The following is a 20,413-nucleotide window of genomic DNA, read 5'->3' as shown; positions in this document are numbered from 1 at the left end:
AATGGCCTGTCGCTGCGTTTCAGTCCTTCACCCACCGTCAATACCCAGTTCGGACGACGAAGGGCGATTTGTGTGGTCCTGCCGGGTCTACAAAGGGCCAAGGGATTGTCCCCAACATCTCCATTGAAGAGCGGACCAGAAAGGTGAGGAGGCAGAGTTGGCTAAGCGTTCTGAGATGAGACTTTAATTTATGTGACCACCGTGAAGGTTAATATGTATTTATTTACTTTTAATTTTTTTAAAAATTGTTTGAGGTTTACTTCCTTTTGAGGGAGAGAGAGAGTGTGTGTGTGTGAGCAGGGGAGGGGCAGAGAGAGAGGAAGACAGAGAATCTGAAGCAGGCTCCAGGCTCTGAGCTGACAGCACAGAGCCCGATGTGGGGCTTGAACCCATGAACCGTGAGATCATGACCTGAGCTGAAGTCAGAGGCTTAACTGACTGAGCCACCCAGGTGCCCCTAAATGCTTATTTAGTTTTGAGAGAGAGAGAGAGAGAGCAAGTGGGAGAGGGGCAGAGAGAGAGGGAGATGGAGGATCTGAAGCAGGCTCTGTGCTAACAGCAGAGAGCCCAGTGCAGGGCTCGAACTCACGAACCACAAGATCTTGACCTGAGACCTTAACCGACTGAGCCACCCAGGCACCCAAGGTTAATACTTTTTTTTTTTTAATTTTTTTTTCAACGTTTATTTATTTTTGGGACAGAGAGAGACAGAGCATGAACGGGGGAGGGGCAGAGAGAGAGGGAGACACAGAATCGGAAACAGGCTCCAGGCTCTGAGCCATCAGCCCAGAGCCTGACGCGGGGCTCGAACTCACGGACCGCGAGATCGTGACCTGGCTGAAGTCGGACGCTTAACCGACTGCGCCACCCAGGCGCCCCAAGGTTAATACTTTTTGGTGACTAATTTTCCTTCCTACTCTGGATTTTTCCTGCGGCAACAGTAACCGTGTTGATCCCATTTTCACGTAACAATGGCAATTCCTCAGCCTTCCAACTTGCGGTAACAGTGAGTTTCCAAACAGTGGGCACCTAATCTGGTACATTTATCATTTAGGGCTTGGTAGGTTTGAGTACAAATTTTGGCTTTTTCTCAAGGTGGGATCAGGAGCCATTCTCCAATGGTGTATTAGTTTGCTACAGGTACCATAACCAAGTACCGTGGATGGGGGAGGTTAAACAACAAAAATGTCTTTTCTCACATGGGGGCTGGAAGTCTGAGATCAAGGGGTGGACAGGTGGGTTCCTCCCAAGGCCTCTCTCCTTGGCTTGCAGGTGGGCGTCTGTCTTCTCTCTGTGACTTCACGTGGTCCTCCCTCTGTGCGTGTCTATGTCCGGATCCCCTCTCCTAAGGACACCAGTCATAATTGGATTAGGGCCCGCCCTAATGACCAAATTTTAACTTAATTATGTCTCAAAGGCCCTGTCTCCAAATACAGTCACGTTCTGAGGCACTGGGGGGGTTAGGGCTTCAACATAGGAATTTTGAGAATAGAATAGACTATAGGAAAGCAATGGTGGTGAGGGGCACCCATCAGGGGGCTCCTGCAATAATCCAGAGGACAGAAGATGGTTGTCTCCACTGAGGTGTGGTAGCCGTGGATATGGTGAGGAGGGATCTGACTCTTGAGTGTGTTTCAAAGGGAGAGCTGAGAGGCTCCACTGGTGGCCTAGAGGGTGACACAGAGAGAAATCCTTGAGAGTCCCTCCACGGGCTGGTGGAGCGGGGAGGCCTCTGTGTGGTCCAAGGATCTCCCACCTTGGTCTTTTTCAAATGTACCGGATGCAAGGTTTACCCCGATGATCCTTTTTTTTTTTTTTCAACGTTTATTTATTTTTGGGACAGAGAGAGACAGAGCATGAACGGGGGAGGGGCAGAGAGAGAGGGAGACACAGAATCAGAAACAGGCTCCAGGCTCCGAGCCATCAGCCCAGAGCCTGACGCGGGGCTCGAACTCCCAGACCGCGAGATCGTGACCTGGCTGAAGTCGGAAGCTTAACCGACTGCGCCACCCAGGCGCCCCTACCCCGATGATTCTTTTTTTTTTTTTTTAATTTTTTTTTTCAACGTTTATTTATTTTTGGGACAGAGAGAGACAGAGCATGAACGGGGGAGGGGCAGAGAGAGAGGGAGACACAGAATCAGAAACAGGCTCCAGGCTCCGAGCCATCAGCCCAGAGCCTGACTCGGGGCTCGAACTCCCAGACCGCGAGATCGTGACCTGGCTGAAGTCGGAAGCTTAACCGACTGCGCCACCCAGGCGCCCCTACCCCGATGATTCTTTTTTTTTTTTTTTAATTTTTTTTTTCAACGTTTATTTATTTTTGGGACAGAGAGAGACAGAGCATGAACGGGGGAGGGGCAGAGAGAGAGGGAGACACAGAATCAGAAACAGGCTCCAGGCTCTGAGCCATCAGCCCAGAGCCTGACGCGGGGCTCGAACTCCCGGACCGCGAGATCGTGACCTGGCTGAAGTCGGACGCTTAACCGACTGCGCCACCCAGGCGCCCCCCCACCCCGATGGTTCTTAAAAACACAGATTCCTGGGATCTGGCGCTCCAAGTGGTAAAAAGGAAAAACCGCGGGGCCAAAGAAAAATAAAACCGAGGAAAAGGAATGGCTTTGGGGGACTCAGCAGACGCGTGGCTGGAAACTGGGCACACCACACAAAGAAAACTGCAATTGTGTTACACATTGTTGTGCTTCCGAACTTAAAACAGCTTCAACGAGGAAAGGGGTCTTTCCTGGGCATCTGGCTTGATTCATTCGTGACCACAGAGGGCCCCCAGGATTTCTCAATAGAGGAAGCTTAAGATTATTATACTGAGGACACCTGGCTGGCTCAGTGGGCGGAGCAAGTAACTCGATCTCGGGGTTGTGAGTTTAAGCCCCACGTTGGGTGTAAAGACCACTAAAAAATAAATAGAACTTGAAAAAAATTTGGCACTAATATTAAGTGCGATCGCATAAACCAAATTAAGACTGGGAATACTTTTTTTTTTTAATTTCTTTATTTGTGGATGAAAATGACATTATGTCTGGCATTTCCTTTACAGTAATCCAGTGGGAGAAGAGTCTGTATATGAAGCAAAATGGACCAGGAGTTAGTAATTGTTGAAGGTAGATGATACATACGTGGGGGTTCATTCAATCATCTTTCACTTGGGGCACCTGGGTGGCTCATTTGGTTAAGTGTCCAACTCTTAATATCAGCTCAGGTCGTCATCCCCGGATTGTGGAATAAAGCCCCGCGTCGGGCTCTGTGCTGAGCATGGAGCCTGCTTGAGATTCTCCCTCTCTCTCTCTCTCTCTCTCTCTCTCTCTCTCCCCCCCCCACCCTCTCTCTCCCCCCTCCGCCTCCCTCTCTCCCTTTGCCCTTCTCCCCCACTTGCGTGATCTTTGATCTAATGTCTCACTTGAGAACAAAACGTTGTCACCATTGTTATCTTTTCACGTGAAACTGACAGCTCCTTCAAAGGAAAGGCTGGAATTTTGACAATGTAATTTGTAAATAATTTTGACTAAAATCAAGTGTAACCCACATTATAACCATCATTAAACACAACTGCAAAACATATGTAAACGACAAACCAGAAAACTCAACCTCACTCTACGTTGCCCTCCCACACACCTCTGTACTTCGGTTGAAATCAAGAAGAATTCGTAAACAGAGAAGCTTAGTTAAATGCCACGTTTACAAACAATTCCATAATTCAATATCAAGCAGGCACATGGCGAGGAAGCACCAGTGTTATGGTGAAGCACTATACATGTCATATAGAACTTTGGGTCAAAGACATTTGGGGAAGTTTACACGTCGGGTGGCTAGCACTGTGACTCTAAATGTTAATTGATATAAATATTTTATCTTTTGTCATTGTATCCTAAAAGTCCTCAACATAGAATTCAGTGTATGAACAGCAAGGTTTTTTCTTTTTTTTAATGTTTATTTATCTTTGAGGGAGAGAGAGAGAGAGAGAAACAGAGCACGATCAGGGGAGGGGCAGAAAAGAGGGAGGCCCAGAATCTGAAGCAGGCTCCAGGCTCCGAGCTGCCAGCACAGAGCCGGATGCGGGGCTTGAACTCATGAAATATGAGATCATGACCTGAGCCCAAGTCGGACGCTTAACTGACTGAGCCACCCAGATGTCCCACATGAACAGCAAATATTAATCTTAAGCTGGTTTGGATTTACCAACTTGGTCTTAATAAAGTGTAAAAAAAAAAACACAAGGAAAAAGAAGAATTTGTGATAAGGATATGAAGTACATCTTTATAATATAGAAATGCAGAATTGCATGAGGCTGAAGGAGTGACTGGAACCAAGCAGTTGGACAAGTCAGGAATGCACGCCATGGTCCCCCAACCACTCTCTTCTTTGCCTTTCTTTGTATTCTTGCTTTGTTCTCATTCTTCTCTTCCTCCTTCTCTTTCCCTTCCTCCCGCCACCCCTTCCTCTCTCCCTCTGGTTCTGCCCACTGGCCTCTTCTGCTTCCTAGGCCTGTCGCACAGCTTGGCTGCAGCCGTGCACTGGAGCTGGTTCTTATAGACTCTTGAAAGCCCATTGTTATTTGCAGGAATTTTGTAGACTGGCTGTTAGGCATGCCTGTTATTAAAAATTAAATTATATAGGGGCGCCTGGGTGGCTCAGTTGGTTAAGCGGCCGACTTCGGCTCAGGTCATGATCTCGCGGTCTGTGAGTTCAAGCCCCGCGTCGGGCTCTGTGCTGACAGCTCAGAGCCTGGAGCCTGTTTCGGATTCTGTGTCTCCCTCTCTCTGACCCTCCCCCATTCATGCTCTGTCTCTCTCGTCTCAAAAATAAATAAACGTTGGGGCGCCTGGGTGGCGCAGTCGGTTAAGCGTCCGACTTCAGCTCAGGTCACGATCTTGCAGTCTGTGAGTTCGAGCCCCGCGTCAGGCTCTGGGCTGATGGCTCAGAGCCTGGAGCCTGCTTCCCGATTCTGTCTCTCCTTCTCTCTCTGCCCCTCCCCCCTTCATGCTCTGTCTCTCTCTGTCTCAAAAATAAATAAACGTTAAAAAAAAATTTTTTTTTAAATAAACGTTAAAAAAAAATTTATAAAAAAAAAATATTAAATTATATAGGGGCGCCCGAGTGGCTCAGTCGGTTGAGCTTCCAACTTCAGCTCAGGTCATGATCTCACGGTTTGTGGGTTCGAGCCCCGCATCCGGCTCTGTGCTGGCAGCTCGGAGCCTGGAGCCTGCTTCGGATTCTGTGTCTCCTTCTCTCTCTCTCTGCTCCTCACCTGCTCACTCTATCAATCTCTCTCTCAAAAAATAAATAAACATTAAAAAAAAATTTTTTTTAATGCACCATAGCCTTTGCATTGGGAATAGCACAAAAATTTGAGCGAATGTTCCAAAACTATTACCCTTTGCAGCAAAGAAATCCTTCTATCACTAACAAGAAAAGTTTTGAAATAGGTCTTTGTTGTTTTATTTTTGCCTTCCTAAGATAACACACCATAAATGAGAATTTATGTTCATAACATTCATGTTGGAATTATCCTCATCCAACAATTATGACTAAAGTTTTGCTACAAATACAAGAATTCAGCAAAAATCATGGAGAGTGAAAGCTCTCCATTAGAATCAATTGGCTATGTGGGATTTGCAATAGAGTATTATATATTTTATTATATATAAATTATATGCTATACATCAGTAAGCTTTGTTATATATATACTCATTTATTTTTCACAAAGAGTTGGCTGTTAAACGTCTACCAGCATCCCACTGGATGCCTGCCTCATACTCCTGAAATAACATCTATTTCCAACCAGATTAAAATAGTCCTTTTAAATTCCAATTTTGTACTCCCAGGGGGAGATCATCTAATCTGATAGGATGAGTCAATTGACTGCCATTGGTCCACTCAGCTCGGTCTAAGGATGCAGGATAACATAGTATCAAAATGGTCCTCCTAATGCCCTGAAGCCTATTCCTCAAGGGGAGGGGAGAGTGATGGGCTGAGCAGGCATTCCACAGAAGTGTCCACTATAACATGACATGGAGAAACTCCGGCTTCTGTCAGAAGCAAGCAAAAAGTCACACAGAGAGGGGCGCCTGCGTGGCTCAGTTGGTTAAGCGGCCGACTCGCAGTCTGTGAGTTTGAGCCCCACGTCGGGCTCTGTGCTGACAGCTCAGAGCCTGGAGCCTGCTTCCGATTCTGTGTCTCCCTCTCTCTGTACCTGTCCCCCTTACTCATGCTCTGTCTCTCTCTCTCTCTCTCAAAAATAAATAAACATTAAAAATTAAAAAAAAAAAGTCACACAGAAAAAAACCAAGATGAAAAGAGAGTAGGGTAAGTTAGAAGGGGAAAGATGAATGAGATCAGAAAATATTACAGGAAAACTAAAATCCAAGAACAGAATTAAAATCCATTTTGGAGAATGTCCTTTGAAAGTTCACCTAGAAGGGAGGGAAAAAGATCCGAGAAAATGATAGCTGCAAAGGATTAGAAGCCAGAGAACACATAGTTCTGCCAGAGACACAATAGGACTATCCACACTCTCCTTTCCTGTACTGACATAATCCTAGTTTTGTTGGAGGTGGCATTAAAAAAACACTCACCAGGGGCACCTGGGTGGCTCAGTCAGTTAAGCGTCTGACTTTGGCTCAGGTCATGATCTTGGGGTTCATGAGTTCGAGCCCCGCATCAGGCTCTGTGCTGACAGCTTGGAGCCTGAAGCCTGCAGCCTGCTTCAGATTCTGTGTCTCCCTTGCTCTCTGCCCCTCCCCCCCAAAAGAAAAATAAATATGAAAAAAATTAAAAAATAAACATTCTTCAAATGTGGATTTATGACACAGTTCTGCCCAGGAGATAGTAAGCTAAACTCTGCTGAAGTTTGCTGGGACAGTTTTGCTTTTTTTTTTTTTTTTTTTTTTAAGATTTTTTTTTTTTTTTGAAAGTAATCTCAACACCCAAGGTGAGACTCAAACTCACAGCCCCAAGATCAAGAGTCACATACTCTTTGAGCCTGTCAGGGGCCCCTTGGTTTCCTGATACAGGTACCATCCTTTCCTCCTCCTGGCTTCTTTCACCTTTCTTCTCACTGGATCAGGGATGTGATGGCTGGTGCTGTAGCAGCTATATTTTGACCATGAGGGAAAAGGCCAAGGGAATCAGGGCTTTAGATTCCAACATCCTTAAAATACCGGACCAAGACTAGCAACTGCTTATCCCTGGACTTTTCTTTATGTGAACAAAATAAACCTCTATTTTATTTAAGCCATTGATAATCTGGTTTTCTGAAATAGGAACCCCCAAACCCTAGTATGATGTGCTAGTATAAATATGATTAGTATTTCTGAAGAGGAGAGCAGAACATGTGAATTAGACCTAATAATTGAAGTTATGTGAGAATAAAATTATCCTGAGATTTAAAAATATGCAGATAAAAGAGCTTACTGTCTTCGGAATAGAATCAACAAAAGATCTAAAGACATCCCATTAAAGTACCTAAACTTTGAGGAAAAAGATAGGATGCAGGTAGAAAAGATGGAGATACCAACAAAGAAACAAACATCAGCCTGGTGTTGATCACAGCATCTGCAAGGTTTTAAGGAGGAATACCCTGGGACCCAAGGATTTTACATGTATGAGGGGAAAAGAAGCTTATTCTCAGACACGCCAGAGCTCAAAAATACACCATGCCTAACATACAGTGAAACACTATGCAATTATGTTCTTAAAAAGAACATGGTCGTTTTCTCAGGAGTGACGTGGAAAGACTGTCAAGATCCATTGTTACACGAAAGAAGGAAATTGCCGAACAGTATGATAGTATGCTATCTTAGGGATTAAAATAGAAAAATAAGAATCTATATTAATATTGGCATGTTTATTCCTAAAGAAGTCTGCAGAGGTGTCCCTGATGCTAAGATCCGCATCTTTGACATGGGGCTCAAGAAGGCCAAAGGGGACGAGTTCCCGCCATGTGGCCACGTGGTGTCAGATGAATATGAGCAGCTCCCCTCTGAAGCCCTGGAGGCTGCCCGCATTTGTGCCAACAAGTACACGGTGAAAAGCTGTGGCAAAGATGGTTTTCACATGGGGGGTCGGCTCCACCCCTTCCACGTCATCCGTATCCACAAGACGTTTCTGTGCTGGAGCTGACAGGCTCCGGACAGGGACGCAGGTGCCTTGGAAAGCCCCAGGGCACAGTGGCCGGGGTCCACACTGGCCAAGTAAGTCATCGTGTCCATCCGTACCAAGTTGCAAAACAAGGAGCATGTGACTGAGGCCCTACGTAGGGCCAAGTTCAAGTTCCCTGGCCGCCGGAAGATCCACGTTTCCAAGAAGTGGGGCATTCCCGAGTTTAATGCTGACGAATTTGAAGACATGGTGAATGAAAAGCGACTCATCGCAGACGGCTGTGGGGTCAAATAGATCCCTGATCGTGGCCCCTTGGACAAATGGCGGGCTCTGCACTCATGGGAAACTCAGCACTACCCCTCCCTATTCATGCCCACCGATGAATCCTGCTTCCTCTCTAAAAAAAAATTTTTTTAGGGGTGCCTGGGTGGCTTAGTTCAGCGAGGTCATCAAACCCCCATCGGGCTCTGTGCTGACGGCTCAGAGTCTGGATCCTGCCTCAGATTCTGTGTCTCCCTCTCTCTCTGCCTCTCCCCCCACTCACTGTCTCTGTTTCTCTCTAAAATAAATAAACGTTAAAAATTAAAAAAAATAAAATTTTAAAAAATGAAGATTGTTAAACTAAAAACATGAATTATTTGAGGGGCACCTGGGTGGCTCATTGAGAAGAATGTGTGACTCTTCATCTCAGGGTGGTGAGTTTGAACGCCATGTGGGGTGTTGAGATTACTAAAAAATGAATAAACTTTAAAAAAATAATTATTTGGGGGCGCCTGGGTGGCTTAGTCAGTGGAGCGTCCGACTTTGGCTCAGGTCATATCGCCGTCCATGAGTTCGAGCCCCTCGTTGGGCTCTGTGATGACAGCTCAGAGCCTGGAGCCTGTTTCAGATTCTGTGTCTCCCTTTCTCTCTGCCTCTCCCCTGCTCACGGTCTGTCTCTGTCTCTCTCTCTCTCAAAAAGAAATAAACATTAAAAAAGAATCATTTGAAAAGATTAATGGAACAGACAAGTCTCTGGCAGGTGTATCATTAAGGAGCGATCACACGAATATCCAAGATTTTAAGCATTAAAGGATTTAAAATACTGGGGGCTTATAAAAGAACCCACAGATTCACAGAATCTTTAAAAATTAAGGAAATAACACGTTCCACAAAATAACACAAAAGAACAGGGAAGAACTGTTCAGTAAATCATATTAGGATAACCGATTAGTAATTAGGAGGATATATTTAATTTCTCCTTTCACATAATTTACCAAAAATCAATTTTCAGCATATTACATGTTCTCTCTAGGGTTGATTGGTTAAGTTAAAAATTGTGGAAAAAATATACATAAAATTTACTAACTTACCATTTTAAGCGTATAGTTTACTAATGTTAAACACACACACATTATTGTGTATCTAACCTCCAAAATTCTTTTTTTAAAAATTTTCTTAACGTTTATTTATTTTTGAGACAGAGCATGAATGGGGGAGGGTCAGAGAGAGAGGGAGACACAGAATTTGAAACAGACTCCAGGCTCTGAGCGGTCAGCACAGAGCCCAACGCGGGGCTCCAACTCACGGACCGCGAGATCGTGACCTGGGCCGAAGTCGGCCGCTTAACCGACTGAGCCACCCAGGCGCCCCTCCAAAATTCTTTTTATTTGACAAAACTGGAAGTCTATACCTGTTTAACAACAACTCCCCATTCCCTCCTCCCCTCAGACCCTGGCAACCACCATTCTACGATGAATTTGACCGCTGTAGGCGCCTCGAAAAAGTAGGAACGTACAGTATCTGTCCTGCTGTCGTTGGCTTGTTTCTCTTAGCATAATGTCCTCAAGTTCATCTGTGTTCCAGCATGTCACAGAATTGGCTTCCTTTTTAAGGCTCAACAATATTCCATTTTTCCAGTCTGTTTATTCATCTCTTGGACCCTTGGGTGGCCTCTACTTCGTTTCTGTTTTAGCTATTACGAATAATGCTGCTATGAACATGGGTGTGATATCTCTTCAAGACCCTGTTTTCAATTATTTTGGTTATACAGCCCGACATGAAATGGCTGGATCCTATGGTAATTTTATGTTTTAGTTTTTTTTTTTTTTTTTAACATTTATTTATTTTTGGGACAGAGAGAGACAGAGCATGAACGGGGGAGGGGCAGAGAGAGAGGGAGACACAGAATCGGAAACAGGCTCCAGGCTCCGAGCCATCAGCCCAGAGCCTGACGCGGGGCTCCAACTCACGGACCGCGAGATCGTGACCTGGCTGAAGTCGGACGCTTAACCGACTGCGCCACCCAGGCGCCCCTATGTTTTAGTTTTTTGAGGAACCGATATAATGTTTTCTGTGGCGGCTGCCCCATTTTACATGTCTGTCAATAATGCACAGGGGTTCAAATTTCACCACATTGTCACCAACACTTGTTTTCTGTTTTGTTTCCTTTTTGTTTAAGTACAGCCATCCTAATGGGTGGGAAGTTGTATCTCACTGTGGTTTTGATTTTCGTTTCCCTAGTGCCTAGTGATGTGGAGGATCTTTTCATGTGCTTCACTTAATGCTCATTTGTATATTTTTCTTGGAGAAATGTCCGTTCGAGTCCCTTGTCTGTATTTGAATCATGGTTGTTTTTGTGTTGTAGAGTTGTTTGCTATACGTTCTGGATATTAATCTTTTTCATATATGTGATTTTCAAATATTTTCTCCCATTCTGTGGGTTACCTTTTCCCTCTGTTGACAGTGTCCTATATTGCACAAAATTTAATTTTGATGAGGTCCAAATTTATCTATTTTTCCTTTTCCTGCCTGTGCCTTTGGTGTCATATCCAAGAAACCATTACCAAATCCAACATCATGATGCTTTCCTCCTATGTTTTCTATGAAGAATATTATAGTCTTAGCTCTTATATTTGGGTCTCCAATCCATTTTGAATTAATTTTTTGTACATGGTGTTAGGTAAGGGTCTAACTTCATTTTTTGGCATGTGACTATCCAATTTTCCTAGCACCATACTTAAAAATTTTTTTTCATGTTTATTTCAGTTTGAGAGAGAGAGAGAGAGAGACAGAGCATGAGTGGGGAAGAGGCAGAGAGAGAGGGAGACACAGAATCCAAAGCAGGTTCCAGGCTCTGAGCTGTCAGCACAAAGCCTGACATGGGGCTTGAACTCATGAACTGGGAGATCATGACCTGAGCTGAAGTCAGATGCTTAACTGACTAAGCCACCCAGGCACCCGATCCCAGCACCATATTTTAAAAAGACTCTCCTTTCCCCCATTTAATAGTCTTTGCACCTTTGTCAAAATTATTTGACTCTAGGGGTGCCTGGGTGGCTCACTTGGTCAAGCGTTCAACTCTTGGTTTCAGCTCAGGTCATGATCTCACAGGTTGTGAGTTCAAATCCTGCATTGAAAAGCCTGATTGGGATGCTCTCTCTTCCTCTCTCTGCCCCTTCTTCCCTCTTGCTCTCAAAATAAATGAATAAACTTAGGGGAAAAAAAAAAAAACATCTGAAGGGTGCCTGAGTGGCTCAGTCGGTTGAGCGTCTGACTTCAGCTCAGGACAGTATCTCACCCCTTGTGAGTTCCAGCCCCATGTTGGGCTCTGTGCCGACAGCTCAGAGTCTGGAGCCTGCTTCGGACTCTGTGTCTCCTTCTCTCTCTCTCTCTCTGCTCTTCTCCCACTTGTGCTCTGTCTCTCTGTCTCTCTCAACAATAAAACATTAAAAACAAAAACCAAAACCTTCAACTATATATGTGAGGGTTCATTTTCGGGCTCTGTCTTCTCAATGGAATCACCCTGGAGCTTTAAAATCCCCACCCAGGGATTCTGATGTAAGTGCGGCTCGAGCCTGGAGAGTTTTTAACCATCTGCAGGTGCTTCTAAAGTGCCTCCGAGGTTGAGTAATGAAGAGCTAACATTGACTGAGTGCTTATACTGAGCCGGGCCCCATTCTACGTCCTTGAAACCTCACATGGCAACCTGATGAGACTGCTCTATCGTTTTCCCATATATAGAGGGGCCAATGAGTCACAAAGAGGTTAAGTACCTGCCAAGGACACACAGATCAAAAGTGATAGGGTCTCTGCTTGAACTCCAGAGCAGGTGCCCCTTATCACGGTGCTGTGCTGCCAGGGGTCACATACCATGTGACCTGCCATGATCCCTGCCTTAAGATTCCTCCGGGTGGAAAGATGGCCCATAATCTAAAAGGCAAGACTATGCCCACCCTTGCTAAACTGGTCCGGTCCGGCAGCCGAGGTTACAAAAGGGAACAAGGAGTCTGTTTTAAGCTCCTGAGGCCAGCTCCTGCATGGACCCTCCCAGGATGTGACCCCAAACCCCTGGCCTCCCTCCCAGAGACATCTGAGCTGAGACCCCAAGCCGCCTGGCTCCTCTCCAGCCCATCTGGACTCTTATCACCGGCCTCCCCAATCCAAGCCCATGATTTCGTGTAGTTTTTCACACGATGCTTGTGGGGTAGAAGCCCCCAACACCGTTCTTGCAAAACAAATGTGCATGTTGGGGCCTGTGGTCCTGTGGAGAACTGAAGTGGTCATTTTTCCATCTTCTGAGAGACCTGAGAATCTTTCAGGGCTGTCGAGTTCGGGGGGCCACAGGGAGGCTGGGACTAAAGAAGTCTCTGTGCCTCAGTCTCTTCCAGTCAGTGTGAAAGTAAGTCCTGAAAAGAGAAGGGGGTTCAAATCATGATGAAAGTTGAGGGATTACATAAATTTAAAAAAATGAATCGAATGAGAAAATTCGAAAGCTACGTGTATTGGTTATCTATTAATACACAATAAATTACCTCAAAATTTAAACACTACTATAAATATTCATTATCTCGGGGAGCCTGGGTGGTTCAGTTGGTGAAGCATCTGACTTCAGCTCAGGTCACGATCTCACGGTTCGTGGGTTCGAGCCCCCCGTCGGGCTCTGTGCTGACAGCTCAGAGTCTGGAGCCTGCTTCGGATTTTGTGTCCCCCTCTCTCTCTGCCCCTCCCCCACTCACGCTCTGTCTCTCAAGTCTCTGTCTCTCAAAAATGAATAAATGTTAGGGGCGTCTGGGTGGCGCAGTCGGTTAAGCGTCCGACTTCAGCCAGGTCACGATCTCACGGTCCGGGAGTTCGAGCCCCGTGTCGGGCTCTGGGCTGATGGCTCAGAGCCTGGAGCCTGTTTCCGATTCTGTGTCTCCCTCTCTCTCTGCCCCTCCCCCGTTCATGCTCTGTCTCTCTCTGTCCCAAAAATAAATAAACATTGAAAAAAAATTTTTTTTAAAAATGAATAAATGTTAAAAAACTTGAAAACAAAACATTCATTATCTCACATAGTTTCATGCGTGGGTTCAGGATTTGGGGACAGCTTAGCTGGGCATTTCTGCCTCAGTCTCTCAGGGGGTTGCGGCCCTCTGAAGTCTTAACAGAGCACGAGAATCCAATTCATGGCTCACAGGGTCATTGGCACAAGGCCTCGTTCCCTCAGGACGTGGCAGCCGGCTTCCTCCAGAATGAGTGACACAAGATGTCCACGATGACATAAGCCAAGCCGCAGAAGCCATCCACCCCCATTTCTATAATGTCCTATTTGTTACACAGCTCACTGCCCACTCCATTCGCTAGGAAGGGGACCACACAGGGAGTGGAATACCTGGAGTAAGGGTCATTGGGGACCATCTTGGAGGCTGAATACCATACTATATAAATGCGAATAGGCGGTAACATGTCTGTAAGTGTTTATCTTGAGTAAGGCACTGTCCTAACGTATTAACACGTTTCATTCTCCCTATAGCCCTAAAGGTAAGCGTGTTCTCAGTCTTATTTTGCGTATGAGGAAACAGGCGCAGAGAAGTTCAGCTACTGGTCCAACACTTCACGGCCACGGGGAGGGAGGCGGAGATTGAATTCAGGCTGTCACCAGCACACGGCACGGCCTCAGTGGGGCACCAGTTGGTGGGCATTAAAAAAAAAAAACAAAAAACCGAGGATTAAATCAGAAGAGCTAGAAAGAAAAGGGAAACTGAAAATTAGCACGGGAAAAATAAAGCTGGGAGTGGGCGACAGAGAGCCAGTGAAAATAAAGGGATAAAGTAGATCAAAGAAACAGTGATGGTTTAAAATGGAAGGCAAATTTAAGGCCAAGGAAGAAGACAAAGCAGGGTAAGACTACAGCTTAAAATCCTGCAAAGTAAGATTAGGAGTTTTAAAAAGAACAATCAAGGGAGAAACACAAAGCTAATGCACAATGAAAGGGGGGTTTACAAAGATGTAAAAGAAACTGAAGCCAAACCCGTGCATGAAAAAATAATCAGCAAGGAGGTTAAAAAGGAGGCAGGGTGGAAAAATCTCACTGGAGGCAGCTGTGGAGAGACTGAAAGAGGGTTTTTAGGACACATCAAGCTTCTAGCTCATCCTAAAATAGGCAGGAAGGCCTCAGGCACCCTCTGCATCTGCAGCCTCTGATCTCAGGGCTGGGCCCCTCGCTCCCACCTAGGGAGACCTGGGGCAGAATTTTCTAGAACACTGCTTCTCAAAGTGGGGCCTCTGACCAGCAACACCCCATTACCGGAGCTTGCTAGGAATGCAGAGCCTCAGGCCTCACCCCAGGCCCCGATGGTTCACCATCTGCATTTTAGCAGGATCCGGGGGAGGAGGATTCGTGTGCCCATGAAAGACTGAGCAGTCCTACTTTGCAAGAAATGTCACATTTCTTCCCTTGATTTTTAGTTTATGAAGTATTTTAAATCTCCAAAGAAGTATAAAAATAATGCAGCACTTAGGAATGTACAACTCAGATATAACAAATGTTAGCGTTTTGACAAATTCGCTGCAGATCCTTTTTTTTTTCTTCCTTTTTGTCCTTAACACAGAAAAGGTATAGTTTCTTCCTCTCGCTTCGGTTCTCTTTCCTTTCCTGGGGAGAGCTGCTGCCATGAAGTTGGTGTTTCCTCCCCTGTATTCTATTTACGCCTTTATTACAAAGGTAGGAATGCACAAACACACAATCATTTCATGGGCATTTGATTGTACACAAATGCTACCACACCCTACGTATCTTTCTGCAACTCCCCTCTGTAACTTAGCCCTGAGTTTCACAGGCTGATGCGTGTTGACTTACCCCAGCTGAGTTCACTCATTTTAATAGCTGTGTCGTCGGGGCGCCTGGGTGGCTCAGTTGGTTAAGCGTCCGACTTCAGCTCAGGTCACGATCTCGCGGTCCGTGAGTTCGAGCCCCACGTCGGGCTCTGTCTGGGCTGACGGCTCAGAGACTGGAGCCTGCTTCTGGTTCTGTGTCTCCCTCTCTCTCTGCCCCTCCCCCGTTCATGCTCTGTCTCTGTCTCAAAAATAAATAAATGTTAAAAAAAAAATAGCTGTGTCGTGTTCCTTTGATGGCATATCGTGAAATGTATTTGTTAGTTCGCCCACCGAGTAACAATTAGGCTGTTTCCAATTTTTGGCTGTCACAAAAGAAAAGCTGAAATGAACATTTGCAGGTCTTTGTGCACAGGTGTGAGCATTTCACATCTTGCAAATACGGAGGAGAGGGTTTTCGGGGCCAATTGATGCTTTTGACAAACACGTGTAAGTGTTCTTCGGTGTTCGAGTTCTCGCCACCTTTCACTGCGTTGGTGTTTTAGACACCATGGGCTGGCTGACCGGGTAACGTTCTAGCCCTTTCTGCATAGCTTATCTGTATCGCAGAGATGGATGGGACAACCAAATACCAACATTCTCGTCTCCCTTTCATCTGTAGCCATGGAACATAGCTCTGGACACTGTGCCTCCCATGCTTTATTAAATTTTTTTTTTAACATTTATTTATTTTTGAGACAGAGAGAGACAGAGCATGAATGGGGGAGGGGCAGAGAGAGAGGGAGACACAGAATCGGAAGCAGGCTCCAGGCTCTGAGCCATCAGCCCAGAGCCTGACGCGGGGCTCGAACTCACAGACCGCGAGATCGTGACCTGAGCTGAAGTCGGACGCTCAACCGACTGAGCCACCCAGGCGCCCCTCCCATGCTTTATTAAAGAAGAATAATTAGAAGCAACATTGGCCAAATGTCAGCATTACGAATTGACTGCAGGCGCATAAGTGTTGTTACATCATTCTCGGTTCTCTTGTGGATGTTTGAAATACTTTATATGGCAAAAGTTGGCTGGCCGGATTTTAAAGCTTTTGCTTTTCTGACAAAGAGGATCAATGGTTTAGCTTTGGTCTTTCTTCTTTGATTCTGGCTTTAAAACTGGGTGAGATGCTGGGAGGCACACCAGCTACCTTACAATCGTGTGGTTGAGCTACGGAACCGGTGCCCACAGTTGGTCACCTCCAGACTTCCCCAAACTTCTTGTTATGCGAGGAAAAGAATCTCGTAATTGTCTGAGTTACTGTTAGATCTTCTGTTACTCGTAGTCTAATGTGTTCCTGATTAATATAGCCGGGTTTGTTAGTTTTTGCCAGTCTAAAGGATGTAAATGGTATCTCATTATGTTTTAATATGCATTTCCCTATGTACTGAAGAAGCTGGGTGTTTCTCTTTAAATTTTTTTTTTTTGACGTTCATTTATTTTTGAGAGAGAGAGAAAGACAGAGCATGAGTAGGGGAGGGCAGAGAGAGAGGGAGACACAGAATCTGAAGCAGGATCCACACTCTGAGTTGTCAGCATAGAGCCTGACGCGGGGCTCAAACCCACAGCCACAAGATCATGATCTGAGAGGAAATTGGACGCTTAACCGACCGAGCCACCCAGGTGTCCCAGAAACTGAGTGTTTTTCTGTTTATGTGTCTCACGTGTTTATGGGTCATAGAAACCATTCCTTTGCCTGTTTACCTTTAGATTTTAGTCCTTATTATTTGTAGGTTAAAGAAATATCTGGGGTACCAATTCTTTCTCAATTATATACATTACGAGTATTATCTAAGTTTGTAGCTTTTCTTTTGCACCTTATTTATGGCTTTCCATGACTGTATGAGTTTTCAATATATCTGTACAAAAGCTTTACGTTTTAATGTAATTAAATTTGACAATATTCAATCTTGTTAGGCATTCTTTCCTATCCAGAAGGCATAAAGATAATTCTCCAGAATTTTCCTCCACAAGTTTTACTTTTAATATTTAAGTCTTTAATCCCCTTGGAATTTATTTTGAGTGTGGTCTGAGCTAAGGATCTCACTGGTGCTTTTCTCTATGTGGATAACCAATCCTCCCAGTCACATTTAATAAAGAGCCCACCCTCTTTTCCATGTATTTGTAATTCCACTTCCTGTATGTACTGTGGCAGGGAGCCACTAAGATGACCCCCATGATCTCACCTCCTGCTACTCAGGTCCTTTTTAGTCCCTTCCCCTTGAGAGTGAGCTGGACATAGTGACTCACTAGGAATGAGTGGAATATGCCATTAAGGAGGGTATGTCACTTTTCAGATGAGGTTATTTTAAGACCATTGTGGCTGGGGCGCCTGGGTGGTTTTGTCGGTTAAGCCTCTGACTCTTGGTTTTGGCTTAGGTCACGATCTCATGGTTTTGTGAATTCGAGCCCCACATCACGCTCTGCGCTGACAGTGTGGAGTCTGTTTGAGATTCTCTCTCTCTCTCTCTCTCTCTCTCTCTCTCTCTCCCCCCCCCCCACTTGTGCTGTCTCTCTCTCAAAATAAATTAATTTTAAAAAGAAGAAGAAGAAGAAGATGATGATGATGATTGTGGCTCCCATCTTGGCTTTTCTATCTTTCTCAGTTTCTCAAATCACTCACTGTGGAGGAAGCCAGCTGCCATGTTGTGTGAGCAGCCCTCTCTATGGAAAGACCCATATGGTGAAAATCAGAGCCTCTTGCCAGTATCTGTGAATAAACTTGGAAGTGGATTTTCCTCCCTTCATATTAGCGCAGCCCTGGCCACGGACTTGCTTACAACCTCAGGAGAGACCCTGAGCCAGGACCACCCTGTCACTTCTGGACCGCTAATCTTCAGGAAGTGTCTGAGATCATGAATGTTTGTGGTTTTAACCTACTAAAATTTGGGGCAACTTTTGACGACACAGCAATACTCGTATATAGCTGTAGATAGTGAAAGGTTTTTGTTTTCTTACCAATTCTTTCACTTTTCTTCTTTTTCTTTGTCTTTTTTATTCTGGAAAAAAAAATACTGATAGAGGACATCCTTGTCCTTGGTTCTGACTTTAAAGGGAATTTCTTTTTAAATCCAAGTTAGTTAACATATAGCATAATAATGATTTCAGGAATAGAATTTATTGATTCATCACTTACATATAACACCCAGTGTTATATATCACTTACATATAGCATCTCAACAAGTGCCCTCCTTAATACCCATCACCCAGTTAGCCCATCCCCCTACCTAACACCCCACCAGCAACCTTCAGTTTGTTCTCTGCATTTAAGAGTCTCTTACAGTTTGTCTCTCTCTCTGTATTTATCTTTTTTTGCTTCCCTTTCCTTATGTTCATCTGTTTTGTTAAATTGCACGTATGAGTGAAATCATATGCTATTTGTCTTTCTCTGACTGACTTATTTCGCTTAGCACAATACACTCTGGTTCCATCCACGTTGTTGAAATAAAGGAAATTCTTCGAACATCTCACACTAAGAAGGATATGTTTTTTTGTTTGGTTTGGTAAATTTCTTAACAGCAGAAAACAGATTTTTTTTCAAGTTTATTTTTTAGAGAGAGGGAGAGAGAGAGACAGAGTGCAAGCAGGGGAGGGGCAGAGAGAGAGGGAGACACAGAATCCAAAGTAGGCTCCAGGCTCTGAGCTGTCAGCACAGAGCCTGACATGGGGCTGATACTCACACACCTCGAGATCATGACCTGGGAGGTAGTCGGACGTTTAACCGACTGAGCCACGCAGGTGCCACTACAACAGAAAACGGAGTAAAGTAATTCTCTTCTGTTTCTAGTGTGCTCAGTGTGCCCCCCGCCCCCCATCTTAGACCTTTCAGGTTGCCTGGGTCCACATTCAAATGTCAGAATCATCTTCTCTGGGCCCGAGGCCTCCTCTGATCCTCCCCAAACCTAGGAAGGCCACTTTGGCCCAGCAAAGGGAAAGCTGAACTTGCTGAGGACTCAAAGCTCCAGGGTCAGTTGCCAGCAATGACTTTCTCTTGGGAACTGGAGTATACATCCCCCAGCTCACTCACCCCTCTGCCCTCTGGTGGGATAATTACAAGGGTCTGTTTCCGGGGGTGGGGGTGGGGGGTCAGGAACCCAAGGGAAGACTGTACTTTCATAAAATAGTTGTTGGATTAACCACTTGTTTTTTCCTGAATCTATTGAGATGACCATATGGTTTTGCTTCTTTAAGCTGTGTATATTCTATTGCTATCTTCTAATGGTTGTGACATCCTTTCCTCTTGGGATAAATGCTACTTGGTAATGTTTTCCCCCACATTGCTGCATTTTATTAGCTAATGGATGTTTCATAAAACTGTCACATCTAAATACATGAAATTGGACGGTCGGTTTCCTATTTCTGCCGTTCTTTCTGGCTTGGATCAGGGTTATACTAGCCATGGCTAGTGACTAGCCTTGTACAAATTGGTGAAGCTTGTTTTGGAACTCGAGTAAGGTAGAGATTTTTTTGTTCCTTGAGGGTAATACAAGTGACTGTGAGGACATGTGGGCTTGGGACAGTGTTTTGTAGAAATTTTTATTTGGATTCAAACTTTAATGTATAAGTGTATTTGGATTTTCTACTTTTTAAAAAAATTTTGTAGATGTTTATTTATTTTTGAGAGAGAGAGCATGTGAGCAGGGAGGGGCAGAGAGAGGGGGAGAATTCGAAGCAGCTCCAGGTTCTGAGCTGTCAGCACAGAGCCTGATGTGGGACTTGAACCCACGCACTGTGAGGTCATGACCTGAGTGGAAGTCGGATGCTTACCCGACTGAGCCACCCAGGGGCCCCTGGATTTTCTACTTTTTGAATAGTTTTGGTAAGTGATATCTTTGCAGGTAATTGTCCACTTTAATCTCATTTTTTAAATGTGTAGTTTAACATGCAGAGTTCAGAGTTTTAGGACAAATGCTTGTCTCCTCCCAGCCCCCACAGAATTGGGCAGACACGGACAGAAGCAAGGAAAAAGATGCTTTCGTTGGCCTCTGATAGCCCACATGCTTAAAAGAAATGAGGGAGGAGCCAATAATTTCTCTAAAGATTTCTCATTGTAATTTTTAAAAAACTCATTAAAGGGACGCCTGGGTGGCGCAGTCGGTTAAGCGTCTGACTTCAGCCGGGTCACGATCTCGCGGTCCCTGAGTTCGAGCCCCGCGTCGGGCTCTGGGCTGATGGCTCAGAGCCTGGAGCCT

General features: G+C 45.1%; 1 pseudogene; it reads left to right on the top strand.

Annotated features, from left to right (window-relative positions):
* The first annotated feature begins 7,856 nt into the window (after positions 1 to 7,856).
* On the top strand, positions 7,857 to 8,408 carry LOC122467053 (annotated as a pseudogene).
* The last annotated feature ends 12,005 nt before the right edge of the window (positions 8,409 to 20,413 follow it).

This window comes from Prionailurus bengalensis, chromosome A3 (genome assembly GCF_016509475.1).
Source record: "Prionailurus bengalensis isolate Pbe53 chromosome A3, Fcat_Pben_1.1_paternal_pri, whole genome shotgun sequence".
Taxonomy (NCBI): Eukaryota; Metazoa; Chordata; class Mammalia; order Carnivora; family Felidae; genus Prionailurus; species Prionailurus bengalensis.
The sequence above is the reverse complement of the archived record's forward strand: the minus strand, read 5'-3'. Positions and strand labels throughout refer to the sequence as shown.